At 38.3% G+C, this 20,154-nt stretch overlaps 1 protein-coding gene across 4 annotated transcripts in view; it reads left to right on the top strand.

Annotated features, from left to right (window-relative positions):
• The window catches only part of Jakmip2 (janus kinase and microtubule interacting protein 2), a 248,800-nt gene extending 236,263 nt beyond the window's left edge, over window positions 1-12,537 (top strand). For all 4 annotated transcript variants that reach the window (XM_004664740.3, XM_045132489.1, XM_045132490.1 and 1 more), the window contains one exon: window positions 10,697-12,537. The gene's annotated coding sequence lies outside the window, so the exon portion shown is untranslated. The remainder of the gene's footprint in view (window positions 1-10,696) is intronic.
• The last annotated feature ends 7,617 nt before the right edge of the window (window positions 12,538-20,154 follow it).

Here is a 20,154-nt window from a genome sequence, read left to right on the forward strand (position 1 = left end):
ATCAGGTTCATCAGTTGTATAGCCACTGGTCAGTTTCCCATTCTACAGTAAATAATCTTCCATACATAATCATGTAAGCAACTCTAATTTAACTCAATGGGATAAAAAAGTTATGGAAGTCAGATAGGGATTAATAGGAATAAGAAGGATATTATTTGGAGGGGAGTAGGTGAGAGAGGATAATTGGAGAAAGTAGGAACAAAATATATTATATTTATGTATGAAAATACAAAAAATGGGAAAATAAAATTTTTAAATGAACAATAAATAACTTAAAATATATTTATTTCTTCTAGCATGCATATGGCCCTGGGCTCAATCCCTAATACTGGCAAAAAAGAAAAGAAAAGAATCTCATAGCTATAGCTTTATTTACTACCAATAACGATCTTTCACAATAGCAACTACTACACTATTCTATCTTCATGTTTTGTTGCTAGTACTGCAATAGAGGAGCAGCTGAGACTGGCTGATTTGTAAACATTAAAGATTCTTCACACTTCTGGAAGCTGGGGAATCCTACATTAAGTCTTTGGTGAGCTCTGTCTGGTGATAGATATCCAAGATAGCACCATACCGCATCCTCTGTAAAGGACATTGTGTCATCACTAGAAGAGACAGAAGGGCAAAATAGCCTAGTTATTTTGTTCAGCTATTTTATAAGACACTAACCCAGTTCATGAAAGCATCACCTCCTAAGGGCCCCATCTCCTCATATAGTTGCATTGATGGTTTTCTCCCTAGGTGAGGAGAGATAGTAGCATTCTAATGATAGCACTCTCTAAATGGGAAATTCCTAATGTACTCACTGACAGAATATGTGCTAAGCATGAGCAAGGTCTTGGGTTCAGTCCATAGCACCAAAAGTTTTATTAACATGAATTAGGACCCACTATTTTTTCTATGGTATATCATATTACATCATATTAAAGTATTGTAACTATATTACTTAAGTGAAACAATTGGATAGAATTTGGCTCATATAAAGGCCCATTAAATCCAAGTTCCTATGATATACCAAGAATTCTGTGCTGACTTGTACCTCTAAGATATGATCCCTCTGCCTACACCACACTTCTAGCACTACTGTAAATGATCGATATCCATTTGTCTTTCCCACCTCAGCAGAAAATTAAGGAAGTACCTGCCCTGTGGCTTCAGTTAAGTGTCACACAGTACAATATGCTCCCCAGGAGAATTCTCATAGACCAGCTACTTAGCAATCTTTAGTGTTAGTGATATCCTCTGTAAAATCAAAGGGATAGTAATAGTTATCTTTTAATGAATGCCATATGACAAATTGCATATGAAGGTTAGGATTTCTGATGGCACACAGTGGAGCCCTTACAGATACTTTGGTTACAAGTCTGAAGTGGCAGGCTGTACTCATTGACTCAGAGCTTGATAGCATGTAATGATGTTTCAGAAATCATTACTGGAGCTGGTGTTCTAAGAAGAAGGAAAAACAGGCCAGCACTAGTAAGCAAGTTTTTTACAATAATCTTTGTGAACCATATTGCTATACCCAATAATTTCAATTATTTAAAGCATTAATTTGAATAAATCTGCCTTACCTATATAAATAATAGCTTCCTTCACAGATATTGCTCAGTTTGGGGGAAGGGAACATTCTAGGAGATTGCTTATAGACTAATTGGTTTCAAGGTCAAAATGTGCTAACTCCAACAATGTTGTTTTATTTACTGAATTGTGATAGGCAGAAATGATAGGCTAGCATAGTGGTATATTCCTGTAATCCCAACATTGGGGAAATGGAGGTAGGAGGCTTTTGCATGCAAGGCTTGCTGGCCTATATGGCATATAAAATAAACAAAATACAAGAAAAGCTATATATGTGTGTATATATATATATATATATATATATATATATATGTATGTATATACACACAAATATATATATACAAATATATATATACACAAATATATATATATATACAAATATATATGCACAAATATATATATATATATGGTATGATTTGACACAGAATCTTGCCTACAATTTCTGGTAATACAGAATCTAAAAATTTACCATTGAAAGTCTTTTTGTGGAATATATTTATTTAAGGTTTATAGGTGAGGGAGGAGCAAATGGAAGGGATCCTGCCTCTTGGTTCTATTGATAGTCCTAGTAGCTATTTCACTGGCCATAAATGAACAGATCTTGATGTCTTTCTTTGGTCAGGGGTCTAAAGAACAGCCATGTATGTTAATCAGATGGTCACACTAAACATGTCAAATGCACTGTGTGCAACCTGTCTGAGACACATCCTTTTCTATTGCTGCTCTGGCTCCTATCAGTGGTTGTACAAAACATAGCTTTTTTTTTTTTTTTTTTTAGGTGCCAGTAGGAAAGAAAATATATCTTCAATTAAATTATGTCACATCATTGATAGTAAGACACATCCTTATTACAAAGATATTACAGCATGTAAAAAATTACATCTAAGGATCAAGGAAATACATTATTACATTGCTATTTTTTACAAATAAGAAGTGTTCAGAAATACCAGCTTCAGCAATTGTTCAGAATTAGAACTTGATTTCAGGTTTTTTTTTTTTTTTAACATGACATTAAAACTTCTTGCCTCAAAATGCTTTCTTAACCTAATCTTATAAGCTTGTGCATTGATGTTATTTGATTTTCTTCCTCCCTCCTTCCCTCTGTCTCAAGTTTCTCATTCAAAACCTGATGTTGGTCCTTGTTACATGGTTCAGTTTGTATTGTAGACTCTGCATGACTGAAAACAGGCTCAGGAGCTCCACTGCAGAGATTCGCAATATCTAAAGTCAAAGCAAAGTAGCCTCAGCTGAGGCTGGCAGCAAAAACAGAGAGTGGAAACAGACCCACTTTTCAGAGGGATATTCCAGGTGAATGAATAAAAGTGGCAGGGCAGAAAACAACAACAAAACAAGTGAACTAACAAAAGTAAAATTTCCTATTCTCAGTTCTAGGTTGGCATATTGAAAGATTTGAAATTAGTAAATGATGCAAGAAATTGAACTTAAAAGTGAATGCATAATAAAAAGCATTAGGAGAATGACATTTTTTTAATTTATTTATTGTTTTTAGAAGTGATCTAAAAATCTTGACCTTTTAATTGAATCTGTAAGGATCTTTTCAAATTAAGCAGCACACATTGGTATATTTGTTCACCCTTAAAATATCTATCTACCAGTACAGTAAACATGGACAAGAATTTTTTTTTTCAAATCAAAAGTATAAAGGTATATTATCTTTAAATATATTGTAAACATATTTTGGCAACTTAGCATCATTTAAAAATTCAACCATGTACATGTGCACATTTTAAAAAATCAAGTACTTAATGGCCATAGATTATATTATGTAGTTTTTGGACATAAAAACATAGCTTTTTGCTAGGAAGGCAACCCTCTGTTGAAGCATGCCCACAAAGCCTGCTCCCATCTCTGCCCTGTCATTCCTCTCCAGTTGTCTGCTCAGAAACACAGAGGGAAGGGCTGCACAGATTGCTTAGTGGTTAAGACATTTGCCTGTGAAGCCTAAGGACCCATGTTTCACTCTCCAAATCTCACATGAGCCAGAAGTACAAGGTGACACAAGCACGGAGTCACACATGCACACAGGTGGTGCACGTGTCTGGAATTCAATCATAGTGGCTAGAAGTCCTGGCATGCCAATTCTCTCTCTCTTACACTCTCTCTTCCTCCCTCCCTCCCTCCCTCCCTTTCTCCCTCCCTCCCTCCCTCTCTCTCTCTCTCTCTCTCTCTCTCTCTCTCTCTCTCTCTCTCTCTCTCTCAGAAAAAGAGCAAAGACAGAGGGAAGTCTGCATTCGAATAATAAATGACTTGTCTCCTCCTGTGTGCACACCACCAGTCTCTATGCCTCTTGCCACCTTCCTCGACTTCCCCCATTGTATTTTCACTACAGTCCTTGTACATCCTCCCCACAGGTTATGTTGTGACTCTGTCCTCCCTCATCCTAACTAACTAATCCTATCTTGGGAGAAGACTGCGTCTACAAATACGCATTCCAAATATTTTGGATTTTATTCCATAAATTAATTATGCCAGGATTTTTTTGAAACATTAATTTTAGTGTTTGGAAATGTCTTTGGGAAATTCAGTACTAACTGTTCCTCCAATTTGGATAATGGTCACATTTCTGGACAATAAGATTTCCCTTACACATGATTAGTTTTCATTTTATAGACAAGGAAACCAAAGTGTGGCAAACTTAACTTTTTGTATATAAAGGAAAAATTAAACACCTATTTTTTTCTATGCATGCCATCCAAGCTGAAGGCATGTCTTTAAGTAGCACATGATAGGATGTCATACAGACTTAAGTGGAAGCAAGAGCATTATAAACTGGATATATACCCTAGTGAAAATCCAGACAGAAGTGCTTATGTAGGGACAGGATAAGAGGCATTGTTGGCAGGCAATTTTCAGGGACATTGCAGGCAACCCCAAATCTATGTGGCAGAATCTCCAGGAAGTACCCCTATAAGTCCTAAGGTGCAGACAATATGCCAGTGTTTGTAATTGCAGAGCAGAAAGTGTGACATGAAAGCAAGCAACAGAAATTGGGAATGGAGTGATGGCTCAGCCATTAAAGGTGTTTGCTTGCAAGCCTACTAACACAAATTCAGTCTTCCTCAGTGTCCAAATAAAGCATTCACAAAGGAGCCCATGTGCCTGTAATCCAAATATACTTAGGACAGTGGGAGGTAGAGCCAGGAGGATCTGGAAGCTCCCGAGCAGCAGCCACAAGAGCAGCACAAGAGACGCTGTCTCAAAAGGGCGGGAAAAGAAGACACCCCAAGGTTGCTCTGCTGTGGCAAGTGTGGGTCTCCCCCCACATACACTCGCAGAGAGTTAATAAAGACAGAAAAAAGTTGAAAAGAAACTTAAAGAAACGCATAGCTAGAACTATTATTAAACATACCATCTCAAACTGATGTTTGGTACAGTTATTCAACTCTTTTAAGTCATCACCTTCGAAAACCTCAGAGAATAAGGCAATAGTGATCATAACTAATATTTTAGGTCACTTATAATAATGAGATAAGAACTGCTCATTTCCTTTACAATCTTGAGATAAGCACTTCTATTTTCTTTGTACAAATTAAAATAACTAAACTCAGAGATATGTAACTTGCACAAATGCATTTAGCTCAAAGGCATAGAAAAAAATAAAAATATTTTCATCTTTGTTTTAAAAGTTCATTTTCACTTTATTTTTGTTTTGGCTTTTTAACACCAGGGTTTAAACCAATACTGGTTAGGGGTGCTGGGTTCATTTTATCTTCCAATTAAAATAAAAGGCAGGAAATTGTTTTGTCTTTAAAAAAAATAAAGTTTATTTTAAAATAAGATGTAAAGAAAGCAGAGAGAGGGCTGGAGAGATGGCTTAGTGGTTAAGCCCTTGTCTGTGAAGCCTAAGGACCCCGGTTTGAGGCTCGATTCTCCAGGTCCCACGTTAGCCAGATGCACAAGGGGGCGCACACATCTGGAGTTCGTTTGCAGTGGCTGGAGGCCCTGGTGTGCCCATTCTCTCTCTTTCTCTCTCTGCCTCTTTCTCTCTCTGTCTATCGCTCTTAAATAAATAAATAAAACAGAAAAAAAAAATTTAAAAAAAGAAAGCAGAGAGAACAGATTTTTCTGGAAGGAGATTCTGCCAGGCTCCTCCCTGGCAGGTAGGTAGTGCTGAGGAGGGACCAGGCCCACGGGTTCCTCCCAAGAGGTTGAGGAGAAAGATGAGTGTCCAGTGACTCAGAACCTCATGTAGTCACTGGAGAAAACCCACACTGAGTCGGGAGTCTTGTCAAAGCAGGAACTCACTTTATTGTTACAAGCAGTTGCCCATATAATGATGGGAAAGAAGGCAGGGATTTTAGGACGGGGGGTGAGGTGGGGGAAAGGTACGGGCCAATAGTAAACCGCAACCTTTGAGATGGTTGGTCCCAAGCACATGCGCAGGAATTCTAATTCCTACACTGAAGTAGCAGGTCAGAAGCCATTAGGAGTAGCTGGCCCGAGGTAGATCACCAAACTTTAGCTAGGTTCAGGAAGTTCCACTAGGCCTCACACCCAGGCCTCAAGGCCCAACATCTCCCCCTTTTGTTTTTGTAAGAGTATTAGTCACCATGGCTCCTGTCTTAGGTTGTCCTCCTCTGGGGATCTTACCCTCACTGGGTACCATGTGTTTACCTTGCTGAGAACCCACTCCATGGCCTGTTTTAGGTTGTCTCAGTCAGTTTGAGATCTTACCCATCATTGGTCACATGGAGGGCAGAGAAGGTGGCAGTGGTTCATCTGAGGAACTTAATTCCTGAGTTGCCAGCCTGTGGTAATGTATCTCAACCTGATGGAGTTTTATTGCCTCTAGCCACTGGTGAATGAATTGTGTAATTTTGTTAATTTCATAAGGCCCAACAGTGAGGAGAAGGAGAAGGAGAAGGAGGGGCCCAAGTAGAGGAAGAAGGTAGGGTAAGAAGTCATGTAAGCTCATCTGTAGCGGGTTGTCCTAGAGGTCCCACCGCCTCCTCTCCAAGTCTTCCTGGAGCCTCTTAACCTTGTCCTGGATGATTCCCAATTTATTGGCATAAAAGCAGAAAAAAACAAGCATATGCCTCCCTTTTTGGCCGTTAGTAGGTCTGGTCCTCTCCTCTTTTGTAGGACTACCTCAGCCAGGGAATCTAGCTTCCAGGAATGGTATCTACATCTTGGATTGAGGTGGTTGGGGCACAAAGGCCCATCCAGTTGGTGGGCAGAAATTCATAGGCCATCCCGCCTCCACAAACATAAACCATTCCAGAAGGCGGGCAGCACTGAGCATTGGGCTCAATTGTGTTAAACATAAGGAAGGATGAATGTACCCCACATCTATACTGGAATTATTCAGGGAAGGCAGGCCTAAATTCAAGTTCCAGAGGAAACATTGGGAAAAGCTGGAAGGGGATGGGGAAGGTGGCTGAGCAATTTTTTAAGGTTGTATGGGCAACCGTACTGCAAGCAGCCGGGGAGGCACAGATCAGAGGCAAAGCCAGCTCCAGGCCCCAGTCAATGAGTCCCTCCATCTTACCCAGATAGAACTGTAGGTAATGGATGAGGACCAATGTTTTTGAAACGGAGATAATTGTTTATCTTCTTTAGAAAAATTTAAAATATTTAGGATAAGTAATGCCTTTTTGTGTTGGTTGTGTGGGGGTAGGGATTCCCCCTTTTGTTTTTGTAATTGAGACTTGAGAGTCTGATTATATCTTTCAAGGATAGCCTGGCCCCAGGGGTTGTACGGGATGCCTGTGGAATGTGAGATTTTCCAGGTCTGGAGAAAATCTACAAAGTCCTTGCTTACGAAGCAGAGGCCATTATCTGTTTTAATTTGGTCAGGTAGTCGAAGGGTGGCAAAGGATTGAAGCATATGGCTAATTGCATGTTAAGATTTTTTCCCCAGCATGTGTAGATGCCCAACAGGCACGGGAGAAAATATCAATTGATAAGAAGATATATTTAAGTTTTCCAAAGGTGGAATAATGAGTACAAGCCTAAAGCCAAAAACCACAGCATGCTTCAAGAACTCCTGCTTGCATATCTTTAGACTGAAATCTGAAACCCACCACCACACCTTAAGATCCACCCAATGGCACTGATTCCAGCCAGGTGGCTGCAGAATCCAGACTACAAACAAATAAACAACTGAATATATTGGGGGCCATCTATTTAAACTACCACATTCCGCCCCTGGCTCCCAATAGGGTTATAACCATCATACATTATAAATTGTACTCAGTTCAATTTCAAAGGTCCCCATAGTCTTGACCAATTTAAGATATTAAGACCTGTAAAATCAAATAAGTTAAACACATCTAACATATAAAGGCACAGAGTAAACATTTTTAACTGGTATAAGGCATGGCAAGGAGAGACTGAAACAATGCAAACCATCAAAAAGTGTTTGCCTTTCTATGATAGTCTTCCCTCAGGCATCCTTTATATGGTAAAGCAATGGACCATCTTCCTTAAGATTGCTAATGTGTTGACAATAGCAGTTTTAGTAATCTAAAGCCAGTCTCTATGCCAGTAAATTTAACTTGCTTAAAGTTTTCCAGCTTAAAATCATAAACCTCTCAGTCCAATACCTCTAGCCAAGCACATCTGTCCATTACAAATTTAACCTTGATTAAATTCTCTGGGCCTGGGCAGCAAGCAGGACGCAGCCAGCCCTTATGCCAGTAGCCCAGTTCCTACAAAGTCCTCTGTAATCTTTATTTTCCTTAGAAAGCTTATAAGCTAAGCCTTGAAGTTCAATGTTGTCTGCACTTAGCATTCTCAGATTCTCATCAGAATAGTCCATAAAATTTGGTTTACCACTCCATAAGACACCTTCAGTTGTAAGCACCAAGTCCATGCCTATTCCTTCAAAACAAAGGTGCCAAAAGATTAACATCCACATGGTCAGGTTCATCTGAGTCCACTCCTTGGTACCAAGTTCTGTATCAGACAGCTTCAGGTTTACCGAGATGAACTTCCAGACCAGGTACAGTTATGGAGGAAGGGATATTTGTTGAAGTTTACAGATCCAGGGGAAGTTACATAATGTCAGAAAAAGTTGGCCTGCCTTCACAGGCCCAAGCAGAGAGAGAGAGAGAGAGAGAGAAGCATAAGCTTAAAGGTCAAAAGCCACACAGTGTGTCCACTAGGGACACATGACCCTTTCAGAAATACACAAGCCGCAGATGCAGCTTGGTGGGACCAAAAGTGAAAGGAAAGAGAAAGAGAACAAAGAGATGTTGACAATCAAGTACAGGTTATAGAAACAAAGTTTAGCACATTAAATATGAAGACTGCCTCATAACTTATGAGGGTATGCTCACCTGCACATGTACACCGATTACCTCCCCAATGAATGCCTCTCATGGGGCTCTAGTCTGCCGGGTTCCCAGAGCCCCACATTGGGTGCCAGATGCCAGGCTCCTCCCCCGGCAGGTAGTTGTGCTGAGGAGGGACCAGGCTCACCGGTTCCTCCCAAGGGGTTGAGGAGAAAGATGAGTGTCAAACGACTCAGAACCTCTCCTTGTCACCAGAGAAAAACCACACTGAGTCGGGAGTCTTGTCGAAGCAAGAACTCACTTTATTGTTACAAGCAGTTGCCTATATAATGTTGGGAACGAAGGCGGGGATTTTAGGACTGTGGGGGGGAGAGGTAAGGGCCAATAGTAAACCACAACCTTTGAGATGATTGGTCCCAAGTGCATGCGCAGGAATTCCAATTCCTACTCGGAACTAGCAGGCCAGAAGCCATTAGTTATAGCTGGCCCGGGGCAGATCACCAAACTTTAGCTAGGCTCAGGAAGTTCCACTAGGCCTCATGCCCAGGTCTCAAGGCCCAGCAAGATTCCAGAGCTGGAAAATCTGCCATTCCAGTAAGACCTGGACATTGTCCTATTTGTGGGTACAAACCTGAATTTAGAGAAGACTAATCTCTGGAATGTTCCTACCCATAAATAGTCAAACTGCTTCTAGGAGCAGAGCCTGCAAAGTGGGAGAACTAACTTCTGGTAAACCTAGTCCAGGTGTGGCCTGGCTACCTCTAGAAGCAGTCTGAGGAAAAAAAAGAAACTGAAGAGAAGTTTCCTTAAGCATCAGTAAACCTCCTGCACACAGGTACTCTTTGGCCCTTTTATTGAACAGACAAAAAATAGTTACAAGGGAGCAAGTACTACATTGTATGAGCAAAAGATAAGGAACTTTCAGTTTGGGATGACCTTTTAATGTTTGTTAAAGGACGGGAGTGTGACCTGTTGGACTCTGCTTATCCAGAACACATGCACTCTGATCACAAAAGCAATTACATTATTCCTCCCTGTTGCCTTCAGCGGAGCTGTGGGCCCTTCGTTACCGACCTCATTGTCTTCACTGCTATGGTCAGCCCTTCTTACTCAATATGCTTTCTCTGCATTGAGAGTCCAGTCAGGGTCATGGTGTAAACCAGGCAAAGTGCATAGCTTAAAATCAGGCAGCATCTCTGAACATTGCTAATCAATAATGGCCATTCATGTTATTCAGGACAAAGGTACACCAAGGCAGAGGTAACCTAGTCAAGTTTCCTTAAGTGGGTAAGTTATATAGTTGTAGGATTAACTTTAGGCTAAGTTAAAAGTAAGGACTTTAGCATCTCAAAACTATAATCTCAAATTATATATATAATTATATATATAATCTCAATCTTCTTTTAAGGTCCATAAAAATTTTACCACAGTTCTTTTTCATAGTTCATTCCCATATTTTATTCTCATAGTTCATTCCCACAGGACTTTTATCAAATGAAGGAAGCCTGCCCATCCAGAGTCCATGATTGGTCTTCTTAAATGAATATGAAGGTGTTGGTTGATCTATAGTACATCTAGTACTGTACAGGTCCCAGAAGACCACCAAGCAGCCCAAAGACCAATGGCTGGAAAACTTCACTTAGGCACTTAGGCCAAGAAGAAGGAGGAAATGGGGTCACCCTTTTCACCACCTTGTATTAAAATATAGAATGAAGGACTTTTTTCCCTAGTTCTGTGCCTAGCCAAAGAAACTGTCTACTTCCTGTAGTGCTTCAAAACCAAACTTCCCTTTGTAGTTTTCTCATTAGGATGTTCTCCAAAATGATGATTAGTGAGGTTTTTTTTTCTCTATTTTACAGGAAAATCAAAAACATGGATCATACCCCAGAAAGGCAAATGCTTCTAAACCTTCAACGATGGCAAAATTGTTTACACCAGTGCAAGGGAGATCAAAAATTCAGAACTACCCTGCAGCCAAGACTGTGTACTTTAAAGCCATTATTCAAGGTTTCTTACTTGACAGTTCAAAGTGACCCTGTTGAAAATCTACAATATATGCTGCATTTAATGAAACATGTGTATGTCAACCCAGAAGAAGGGAACTATAAACATATATTGTGTAAAGAAAAAAAATTAACAACAAAACAAGTCTCAGCAGATCAAGCAAAGATGTCTTGGGCATGGAACCAAAGTTATAATGCAACATTCAACTCCTGCTGTGCAGGGGAGTCATTTTAATGTAACACCACACCCCATTGAAACACTATTCCTGAAAATAAACAACATTTTAAAAAAGTCAGAACAAACAAAAGAAAAAAAAACAAGGGTGGGTGGGAAATGAAGCAAGAGAAATACCTATGAGAAGCTATTTACAATAAAATGTTTCCTTTGAAAAGTCTGGTTTCTTACTACAGGAATATGCTTTTCTATCTTTATGATTGTTTTAAACTCAGGAACACAGACATCTGCAGTGTGAATGGAAGAAAAGCACTCTCTGAAAGGTGGAGCTGGTGGAATGCATTCCACAGATGAAAGTGGATCCAGCAAGTGAAACATCAGGAAAACAATGCAGATTGGATGCTTCCTTGTTCTTCCATATCTGCATTTCTCCTCCAAGAAGGGACTGATGTTATTCATATTGAAAATGAGGAAGATAATGCTCGAACTCAAAGCTCAATTCTGTTCAGGACGCTAACACTGTTAGGGAACATGGGCTGGAGACAACCTCTGAATCCTCCAATTTCCATAGTCCCAAATTTCATTTTAAATTTGCCTGCAGATGCATATGCTGTATGACTTGGGTAAAAACATCATAGAGGTGATATTATAAATTTCTACCAAACAGTTGAGTTTGATACAGAGATGTGCATATTAAGAACATCCTGACATGCCCAAAGTAATCTTACCTCTTGTCATTGAGGATAATTTTTTTTCTAAGACAGCTGACAGCAACAAGATAGCTCTACTTTTTTATCTAGAGGTGCCCTAATGTTACTGATGAGGTGATTTTCTACCAGAGGCAATAGAAGACTGACCCTTTTCCTAAGTTATCTATTACTGAGTCTTGGATTCAGCTCTGAAAGTAAATACACATTCTTTAAAAAAAAAAAAAAAACTAATTTTACACCTCATTTGCTGTAGATAACAAGACAACCTCAATTTTTCAAATTTTCAAGGTTTTATTCCTAGGATTATAATTCCTATGTACAGAGAATGTTTATAGGGAGCCAGAAACTCTCTTTATGAAATACTATACTATTCTTTCCACATGTGAATTCAGTTTTCCTTTAGTTTCAACACTGGCATTTTCAAAGCAAGAACAATAGCTGAATAATCTATAATGAAAATAAGAATGATAGGGTCCCACTTCTTCTTATATTTACTGCTGACCCAGGTATTTGGCCCAGTCACTTAACCTCTCTGTGCCTCAGTTTCCTCATCTGCAAAATGGGGGTTAAATGCTTTGTCATAAGATTTTATTTGCAATTTGGGAACAAGAGGTGCTTAAGGTAGCACAAAGTGCTTTGTAATTATTATAAATGCTGTATTATTTGACTTTCTTGTACTGTTAAGGAAAATATTTCTTTATGTAATAAAATAGTGCTTCAGTTTCATTACACTTTAGCCTTGTGTCACTGAAGCTTCCCACTGAGCTACCTGGGACATTATAAGCAATAAAGATTGAGAGAGTCAAAACCAAGATGTCTAGTATCTATTGCCAAATAGATTGTCTCATAGTACTGAACAAGACAGACAAGTATGCCATTTCTTTGGTAAGCATCTCCTAGCTCTCCTAATTGCATTTGCACACTGTAAAATTCCCCTCCACTGTCATCACAGGAGAGCCAACCATAAAATCAGCCTTGGAGAGAACAGAGAGCATCTAAGAAATGTACTCATTTCCCTCAGGAAGGTAGGTGATCCATCCTGAAGGGAACATAGTGGAACTAAACTACTGGAGCCCTTGCTCAGTGGAGGTAAGTTCAGATCAAATATGAATACCAAGCTCATTGTTCAGTTAATATAAAACAGGGTACTTTTAAAATGTCTTCCACCCAACTCACAATTATTATAAAAATGGAACAGCATAAAGGATGGTTTCTCTTTAACTAATCTTCACTTGGCTTTCCAGGCTCCATTGGAGTAAATCCATACTCCATCTTTCCAGTATGTTTTCCTCCTCCTGTCTTTCCCCACTAAGGAAACTTCAGGTTATGTTTATATCAGAAAACAATTTCTAAATTATTAGAAATATTTTTTTAAATAGTGTGCCATAGTCATGTGCCCTATTTACTTCTCTGCTATCCATTGGATTGCATCAAACCCACACCAAATTATGTGACAATATCAGTAGTTGGGATGATTAAATAGTATGGATGGAATTGGGGCAAATGCGAAAGAGGCGACTCTCTATTTAACATCCAAAATACCAAGCAAATTTCTGTAGATTGCAAATTAAATTGGGATATGTTTAATAAATCTTGATCATGACATGGTCCTCAATTTTAATATTGCTAAAAAGTTAAATAGTTTGATAGGTACATTTCTCTGTTACCCATTTCTATCTTTATAACACTAGGAAAATTGCACATGTTTCTCAAGGATCCATGGAAATAGACAATATCTAAATGAATGCTTCCCTTCTATTAGCTTACTGTGGCTTTATAGGAAAAAAAAGATGATTCCCATTCTGTACTTTAATTCCATACATGTACTCTTCTGACACATTTGAACTCACAGATATCAGAACAACCATGGTTCTTAATTTTTCTAGCAAAGTATTCATATTCTTGGAAAATAACTAATGCAGTTTAAGATAAACGAAAGCCACAATTCAGGATAGAAAAAGTCAGTATGGAAATATTTCTTAGAAAGGGAAGGCATGGACAGACTCAATATAATAGCCATACTAGGAAGCATTATCACTAGTCTCTTTTTCAGAAATGTTACCCAACTTTCATTGCAGGAGATGATAAAATAAGTTGGCAAAGTCACATCCCTTTTGACTTACTTCATATCAATGAACTTATTGCTAAAGGCAAAGTTTTAAGAGCAAAAGAAAATATTTTGTAGATGTGTGTGTGCGTGCATGAGTGTGTGTGTGTGTGTGTGTGTGTGTGTGTGTGTGTGTGTGTGTGTGTGTTTCAACCCAGGAGCAGCTGCTCATGCCGGTAGTATGCTTCCTCTGTAGTAATCACTGGGGAAAGAAGGGACCACATTTGTAATAGAATAAACAAATTTGCCAAAATAGGTGACAATATTTTATTTCAACTTGTTTGGTTAATTTTGCATTGAATTAATGTCTTATGAATTTGTTCATTTCTGTTTATTTATTATTAACCTTTTCTATAAGGTCATTGTATAACTGATGTATTCATATTTCAATGTAATTAATACACTCATTCTTTATAAATGAGACTTACCTTTCTTACCTGCCTGTGTATTCAGAAAACTCTACAAAGGAATATTTGTGGTTATATGCTGATATTTAAGTAATGGAACCATCCATGTTATGTTACACAAAACTATATGAACATCATACTTTATCTTTAAAAGATTTGATTGTATTATTTTGACCTGCCAGAGTAGCAAAGAATGAATATAAACACCTACACAGGCGCCAAAATAAGAATTGTATGAATCAGTGATTGTTTGGATTATACTGGTGTTTCTGAGATTTTCCCAACAAAGTTCTGACAATTCAACTGCTCTTTTCTTCCTTTTTCTTTCCTTTCTTCCTTTCTTCTTTTTCTTTCTTTCTTTTTTATGTTTATTTTTTCGATATTTAGGTGCTAGAGATGGAGTTCTGACTCTCAAGCATGCTAAGCAACACAAAACTAGGGCTTTTGGACCCTCATTTTGTTAATTTAATAATAGTTTGGGGTGATTTAATTTGATCACTTTAGTGATTTACATTTATATATTATATTGAATAAAAAGTTCAGTATAGTATTTGAAACATCACTGATAAAATTAGATCTTAGATGAATATTTATGTCATGACATAATGCTTCCAGGATGGACCCAAGCTATTCTTCAGTATAGTACCACATTTTAGAGGAGGGAAAATAAGATACAAGGTTAGCCTCCCTTGGTCATTCCATATAGAATACTGTTTTGAGACTGAATTTCAGGCATATTGGCAGGAGGCTTTTACATAATGTAAGAGTGAGACTGGTCCTCATAGGAAATGTTAAGGCTAAATTCTAGTACTCCATTTTAGAAGTGGGCAGGACAGTTTCACATTCATTTACTCTCTTTAACTGAACTGTTTAAGTCTTCCTTAATAAATCTATTGTCAAAGAGTCTGGAATTACTAAACAGGCATTGTGCTAACGTTAATTATAGTGTGTATTATTCTATATATCAGAGATACAATGATTGTTGTGAGGTTTCCACAATGAGGTCTTCATACTCATGTTTTTATTTTTGTGATACGTAAAACTATATAGGGTAAGAGTGGTGGAGGCAAACAACTTTGAGTCCATTTTGCCTATAGTGTAAACTCTGCACTTACTAAAGAGGGAATGATGCAATTTTCTAAACCAGAGGTAGACTCAACGTCCATTAATAACAGCAAGCAAACATCTCAAAATGTGCCTATTGTCTCTATTTACTAATTTTCTCTGAAGTGCAGTAGATCAAAATCCAAACATTTATAAATATGCATTACATATGTTTTCACATATATGTTCTGTACATAGTGTTGTGGTGTGAGTGCTAAGTAGTTGGAGGATTTAAGAAAGATGCTTGTATGATTCTGCTGGGCAATGCATGCTGTTGCTGACAACCTGGTATCTGTGCTCACCTCTCCTTTGCTGCATCTGCTCCCCCATTTATTCACTACCACCCTTTTTTTTTTTCGAGGTAGGGTCTCACTCTCACCCAGGCTAACCTGGAATTCACTATGTCATCTCTGGATGGCCTTGAACTCACAGCAATCCTCCTACCTCTGCCTCCAGAGTGCTGGGATTAAAGGTGTGCACCACAATGCCCAGCCTCATTACCACTGTTAATTTTTGTGAATTTTCAATCACCCAGTCCCATAAATTAGCAACTTCTGTTTACAGAAGAGCAACTAAAATTCCAGCACAATTTACAGATTTGATATCACTCAACAGTCAATATTTTAAGAACTAAAACAGTTTGCGCATGATCTAACTTTCATTATCTAATTCTGTGGGCTCTCAAGTCTAGAGGTAATATGTTTGAATCATAACCTCCTAGTATGTTAACATAGTGGCAAGATGTGGGGCTGATTTCCTCAGGTTTCCTCACAGCCACCTGCACCAGGTGGAGTTCTTCCCACCTGCAAGCATTACTCCACATGCTGTGTCAGTGCTTGGTTCTTGATGAAAGCTAGAATCTGGATGAGTTCTAGCACAATGATCCTCTTAAATTCACTGGACATGTACATGTGTGGTGCGTATTACCACAGAGGTTGGAATCCATTCATTGTATGTAAAGTTTTATGGATGGTTATTTTTTAATGCATGTATTTAATGTAGGAATCAATGGACTCTGGTGTTTTAGTTTCTATAAAAATAAAACATTGCATATATATATATATATATATATATATATATATATATATATATATATATATAATATTATATATATACATATATAGTACATGAGATGATTTCCTGGGGTTTTCCCCATACTTTTTTTCTTTTTGTCTTCTTTTATTTCTTCCATCCTTCCTTTTCTCTCAATCTACTCTTTTCCCTCTCTTACTTATTTTATTCCTCCATCACTCCTTTTGTTATTTCCTTTATTAGTTATATATATACTCAGTGTGCAAACAGCCATATTGATACCATAATTATCCTTCTTGCTGTCCTCTCCACTCTGAAGAAACCCTCATCATTGGGGATTGTGGATCATGCATTGTGTGGGTAGCCATCAGTTATGGAAAAGAGGTGATTTATCTGCATACTGTCCCTACTTGTGGCTCTAACAATCTCTCCACCCCCTCCTTCATGAATTTCCCTGAGCCATGTTGGGTTTGTTTTAGGTGTACTTCTGTGATGAAGTCCTGGGAGCATCTGTGTATCAGGATATCTAGTTTGGTAGGAGTTGAGTGTACTCTGTGTCTATCTACTTCATTCTTTTGCTGGTACCAGGTTCACCAAGAAAGCAGCACTCTTGCTCATTTCCCCAATTACTCTATGGTTTTTGCTGAAACCCTGGTGAGGTGCAATGGGCTGATTCTTTCCTCAGGTTCTGCTTCCATATGAAAAAGAGAAGTAGATTCTCAAACAGAGAGTAAAGTCGGGAATTTAATAGGTATAGGACCTCTTGTAGCCCAAGATTGGTGGGAACTTGATATTGGCGAGTGGACTTAAAGTTTTTGATATGATTCTGACTTGTTTCTCAGTTCTAGCTATGGGTTCCATTGTACCGAGCGAATCTTCTAGCCAATTTAAGAGTAGTTGGTTACCCACAATGGCTATGTGCAACTAGTGGACTTGAGTGAGCATAGAATCAGTTTTTTTGTTGCTCAGTAGCTTAGACCACAAGTTGCTTAGACAGATGTTCATCATTTTCCCTCAATCACTCATGTAGGACCTTGTGGCACTAGACAAGCTAACTGTTGGGGGACTGACTCTCTTCCAGATTCCAGCCAGGTCTCATGTTCCATACCAACAGCATGTGGTGTCTTTGGCAGTAGGGTCTTACCATTTACCTTTGGTGAGTAATAAATCTGTCTTCTTTTGGGAAACCTTGTAAGTCTTCCTGATCACTAGCTCATTGTGAATGTTAACTGCATGCTGGTACTGGGAGTTACAGGCCAGCACAAAGGAAAAAGAAGGAAGCAAAAGCTAGGTAATATAGAAGAGAAAGAGAGAGGAGGGAGAAAGAGGGGGGGGGGAACAGTAGAAGATTAAGGTTAGTCTTCATCATACCCTCTCCAGGTTCCTTTGATTCAGGTGTTCTCTCTAAGGACCTGATGAAGGTTCAACCTTTTAGTCTGTCTTTCATTATGTAGGATTTTATGGTACCATTTCCATATGGGTCTAGTTTTGTGTTCCCCCCACCCTTACCTTCCCCTCCTGCCCCACCCTTCCTATTGTTGTGTCCTTGAGATGGTTAGGAGCCACAGATGAGTGTGACCATGCAATAATTGCCTTTCTATGATTAGGTAAGTTCACTAGGAATTATCTGTTCTTAGTTCGTCCATTTTTATTCAAATTATATTGTGTCATTTTTCCTTAATGCTGTGTAGATATACCCCATCTTGGTTATCCATGTGTCTAATGATGGGCACCTCAGTTGATTCCAGTTCTTAGCTATTGTGAATTAAGCATCTATAAACATGGTTGAGCAAATCTCACTGAACTGAGGCATGGAGCTTTTAGGGTAAATGCCCAATAAAGAAAAAATAAATGGGTATGATGGGAACTATAGTCAACCTTTGTAGGAGTCACCATATTGCTTTCCATAAAGGTTATTCCATCTTACAATCCCACTAACAGTGAATGAGGTTTCTTATTTCTCCACATCCTCACCAGAATATGTTGTCATTTGATTTTTTAATATTTGCTATCCTTACTGGGGTAAGGTGGAATGTCATAATTGTTTTAATTCACATTTCCCCGATGATTATGGATATTGAACATTTTCTTAAGTGTGTGTTTGCCATTTGTATTTCTTCCTCTGAGAGAACTCCCTGTGCAGTTCTGTATCCCATGTTGTGAGTGGGTTGTTTGACTATTTATTGTTTAGGATTTGGGGTGCTTTATAGATTCTAGAAATTATGCCTCTGTCAGTTGTATAGTTTGCAAAAATTTTCAACAATTCTGTGGATTATTGGATTCTGTCCTTATGGTATGTTTGTATGTGAAAAAAACTTTTCATCTCCATGAAATCCCAACGATTGAGTGATTGTTTAATTTGCTGAGCTACTGCAGTTTTGTTCAGGAAATCTTTTCCCACTCCAATATCTTGGAAAGTTCCTCCTATTTTTTTCTTCCAGTAGTAGTGAGTTTCCATTCTTATATTGAGATCTTTGATCCATTTGGTTGATTTTTATGCATGGAAAGATGTGTGGATCAAGTTTCACTTTCTTACATATGGTTATAGGGTTATCCAGTTTGTCCAGCACCATTTATTGAAGATGCTGCCTTTTTTTTCCAGCTTACATTGTTATGGCCTTTGTCAAATACCAAGTAGCTATAGTTTCTTGACCCAGAGTCTGTGTTCTCTATTCTGTTCCACTGGTCAATAATACTATTTTTATGCTAGTACCAAGCTGTTTTTATTACTATGGCTTTGTAATATAGCTTTAGATCAGGTATGCTGATGCCTCCATAGGTATTTCTTTTGCTGAGGATATGCTTAGATAACCAGGTCCTCATGCCATTCCATATGAATTTTTAGATGATTTTTTCTATCTCTGTGAAGAAAAATTTTGCTATTGTGTTGGTATTACATTAAATCTGTATATTGCCTTTGATAAGATTGCCATGTTCAAAATATTAATTCTGCCTTTCCAGGAGCATGGGAGGACTTTCCATTTTCACAAGTCCTCCTCAATTTCTTTCTTGAGTGCTTTTATGTTTTAATTGTATAGGTCTTTCACATCCTTGTTTAATGTTATTCCAAGGTATTTTGTTATATTACATTTTTTTTTTTTTTTTTTTTTTTTTTTTTTTTTTTTTTTTAGTTTTTCGAGGTAGGGTCTCCCTCTGGTCCAGGCTGACCTGGAATTAACTCTGTCATCTCAGGGTGGCCTTGAACTCATGGCGATCCTCCTACCTCTGCCTCCCGAGTGCCAGGATTAAAGGCGTGTGCCACCATGTCTAGCTTATATTACATATTTTTGCATTATGTTGTTTTGCTATTGAAAATGGGACAATGTTACTTATTTCTTCCTCTGTATCTTTTTCTTTTGCATATAGAAGGGCTACTGATTTTTATGTATTGATTTTTGTATCCTGATACTTTGCTGAAGGAATTAATCCCCTTTAAGAGTTTTGACATGGACATTCTCAGGTCTCTTATGTATAGAATCATGTCATCTGTGAATAGTAATAACTTAACTACTTCCTTTACAATTTTCCAATCCTTTTTATTTCTTTCTCCTGTTTATTACTTAAGCTAGGACTTCCAGTACTATTTGGAAGAGCAGAGGTGAGAGTAGACACCCCTGTCTTGCTCCTGATCTCAGTGGGAATTCCTTTAGTCTCTCTCAGTTAAGTATTATATGGGATTTAAGAGCTTTATATATAGCCTTTGTTAGGTTGAGATAAAAACTGTCCATGCCTATTCTTTCCAATGTTTTGATCATGAACTGAAGTTGTATTCTGTCAAA

This window comes from Jaculus jaculus, chromosome 13 (genome assembly GCF_020740685.1).
Source record: "Jaculus jaculus isolate mJacJac1 chromosome 13, mJacJac1.mat.Y.cur, whole genome shotgun sequence".
Lineage (NCBI taxonomy): Eukaryota > Metazoa > Chordata > Mammalia > Rodentia > Dipodidae > Jaculus > Jaculus jaculus.